Below are 3,367 nucleotides of genomic sequence, written 5' to 3'. Positions count from 1 at the left end.
CCGAGTTTCCCTCCTAAACACTCCCGCTGTCCTCAAAGCTGCCAAAATACCTCACAGAATATCTTCTGAGGAACTTTTGGAAAGATAAAAAGAAAATTACAAGGAGCCATGCCACAAACTAACTTCCCCTGAGGCCAGGAAGCCCAGAGCTAGCTCCCTATTCAAATGGAGAAAAGGAAAGGGAAAAATATCAAGAGAAAAAAGTCTACATTATACTGGCAAAAATTTATCTTGCCACCATAGTGCTGAACAAAGTGCAGTGACCTGCTCAGATGTGCTTTGGAAGACATCTCTTCAGGCCCAGTATGGAGATCAGGGTGGGGCACAAACGAATAGGAGGAGATCAGTGAGCTGTCACTGCAGTGATCCAGGCCAGAGCAGATAAAAGGCAACGGTCACCAGATTAGAATGAACAGTAGCAGCGGAGATGGAGAAACAGCAAACACACACCAGAGGTAAAATACGAAGATGTGGTGATGACTAATTAGTGTTTGCCCAAAGTCCCCGCGCCCCCCGCCAGCCATCAAAAAGCAACATCTTTGTTCTTTGTCAAATAAAACCAAATCTAGGCTCAGAAAGAAGGGACTTTATTTGAAAAGGAGTATTATAAGGGAGGGGCAGAGGGGAGAGGGAGGAAGCATTGCAGTAGGGGGAGGGCTTGCAATAAGGAGAGCGCTGTGACCACAAGGTCTGCCAGAGTCTGAGGAATTCCATACAGGGGGGTTTTCTTTCACAGAGGGTGGGAAGTCGGCCAGAAAGACCTGGGTGTGGAGAAGGGGGATGAAAGGGTGGCATGATCAGACAGTACACCAGAGAGTGTTCTCCCTGAGGCTGGCATATTCTCAGGAGGGGCTGTGTGCTGGGGTGAGGGAGGCCAAGTGCAGGAACGTGGGGGCAGGAGAGAAAGCACAACCCAAAGTGTGGTTAACAAGCGTTTTGGTTCCCTGGATCAGTGGCGTCAAACAGTTCAGCTAATTATTTATGAGGAAAAAGAATGCGAATTTGGAAAATCTGTGTCTGGCCTTGTCATAGGTAAACACGGAAAGCATCCATGAGTCGTAGCTAAGTCATATGAGGAAGGGTGGTTTTTGCAGTAAGCGTTTTCCAGAATGCAGAGGGTGGGACGATTTCTTAACCTTCACTGTTTTCCAGGATCAGCTACAATTCAACATTGTCATCTTTTGTCATGTTGGGTGTTAACCCATCTAAGCAGTTAGTCGATGTGCGAGAACAAGGGTAAACACCCTGGCTCAGAAATCAGGCCTAGGCTATGAGGCATGGGCTCGGAACCGCCAGCATTTGACAGTCATCCTGCTGGGTTATAACCTTGTCTCTTCTGAGATCCTCTTGTAAATGCACATATTCTTGGGAAACTGTTGAACTAAAAACTGTTGGTCATCTTTAAAGGGAAACCAGAAAGAAAAAAAGGTAATATTTTCACAAGATCTACTGTGAGCTAAGCACACTAATTTTGTTCATTCATTTGTTCATTCATTCAGAAATATCTAATGACCCTCTACCATGTGCCAGATGCTCTCCTCTGCCACAGGGATTCAGCCATGAAAACAAACACACAAACAAAAAACCCTACCCTCTTGGTGCCTTCAGCCTAGTGGGAGAGCTAGTCAAACAAGTCTGTAAATACATAAATTATATAATTTATTTTCATGACGAGGGCTATTAAGAAAATAGAAATTAGGCTAAAGAGGCAGACAGTGAAGGGTGAATAATCCCTCTTTTATATTAGGAAAGTCCAAGAAGGCTACTCTGAGGACAAATCTCACCAGAGACCTGAACGGTGGTGGGAAAGAGGGAGCCCTGCAACGATACGGGGAAGAATATTCCAAGCAACGCAACAGGCACGTGTCTGAGGCCCCCGTGGGCTGAGCAGTTCGAGGAAGAGGAGGAAGACTAGTGTGGGCTGGAGCAGAGCAAGACAGGGAATGGGGAAAGCGAGGTAGAAGTAGAACAAGAGCATTTCTTTTTCCTTTTTGTTCTGCATTTGTCTTTATTCTTCTAATCCTCACGCTTGGCCGTTTTGCCTGGGGGGGGGAAACCTGAGATTCGAACAGGCTTAGTGGATCACATGGGGCGGCTCAGCCAATAAGAGCAGAACTGCAATCTCATTGCAAGTGGGTCACCTTCTAATCATCACCAGCTAGAATGGACACAAAAAAGGCAGAAAGAGCACATTTATGAGCAATTTCACAGCCCTCACATCCTTGCCTAAAGGGGGCTGGCCCAGTCATAGAATTCTCAGGGAAATCAACATGTATTGTAATTCGACTACGGGCTCTTCAATTTCATTTTTTTAGTCTCTACGCCACTTTTAAGGAGCACACATGAACAGAGGAAGTTCTAGCTCATAAACTCTTAGTGCTTCTGCAGGAATCAGTGCTGGTTCCTTGGGGCTCATTTGAAGCACAATGACATTAATGACCCTTCCCTATTCTTTGAGGTCCTTCCTGTCTGGGTTTCCAAACTTCCAACCCCCAAATATCAATTATCTAATCAATTATGGCAAGGTTTTGCTCACCCCTGCTGGTCAACACTAAATTGTGCAAGAAGACTTAAGAATACCAAACAGGTATTTATCTTCCAAAAGAAAACTCATAAAGACTGAAAGCCCAAAGTGGCGTTTCTCTATCCTATCTCTAAAATAAGATTCTTTGGGAACTACTGACTGAATCCAACCAACTCCTTCCCAAGAAGATCTAGACGGTATTTTTGTTCTGAGTAACCAGTGTTCCAACCTTGTCTCCCACTCCTCACTCCACCGTTGGGTGCAAACCCTGGGATGAGTCTTAGCTTTGCCACTTTATTGCTGCATGACCTTGGCCAAGTAACTGAATGTGTTTGTCTAGGTCCTCCTTCTTGGCTTCTGGCAGATGCCAAAACAGGAGTGAATGAGGAAGGATTACGTAAGGGTCAACATCTGTGAGAGAGAATGGGTGTAAGCTGGGAAAGGCTGGACGAGCCACTAGACTACACTCCAAGCCAGACCCCGAGTGACTGGGTAGAGTGAGAGAAGCAAGTGATGGGCAAGGTAAGGAAAGTTCAGCAAGGCCACCGGCCATCCTTAAGTCAAAGTTGGCTGTCAGAGGAGCCCAGTGCCTCCCAGGAATGGGCCCGCCTTCCCACACCTTCAGTGCTTAGTGCTGGGCTGGAAGCAGCCGCTGAGAAGCATGGCCTTGCTGCAAGCAGATGCAAAGGAGGTTTGAGAGCAAAGCTGGAGTCAGCTGGAGTTCTGCAAGGTGTGTTCTTATGGCTTCCACATTGAACCTCTTTAAATCTCAGTTTCCTTAGCCTGCAGATGGGGATGATGTGATACCAAAATCACATGCCAGTGAAACACCAAGATTCTATA

General features: G+C 46.2%; 1 protein-coding gene across 1 annotated transcript in view; it reads right to left on the bottom strand.

Moving 5' to 3' along the window:
- LOC105813185 (E3 ubiquitin-protein ligase Topors-like) overlaps positions 1–3,367 on the bottom strand; it is a 55,044-nt gene that overhangs the window by 27,789 nt on the left and 23,888 nt on the right.

Source organism: Propithecus coquereli, unplaced genomic scaffold (genome assembly GCF_000956105.1).
Source record: "Propithecus coquereli isolate 6110/MARCELLA unplaced genomic scaffold, Pcoq_1.0 Scaffold270, whole genome shotgun sequence".
Lineage (NCBI taxonomy): Eukaryota > Metazoa > Chordata > Mammalia > Primates > Indriidae > Propithecus > Propithecus coquereli.
This window is presented reverse-complemented; position numbering and strand designations above follow the sequence as displayed.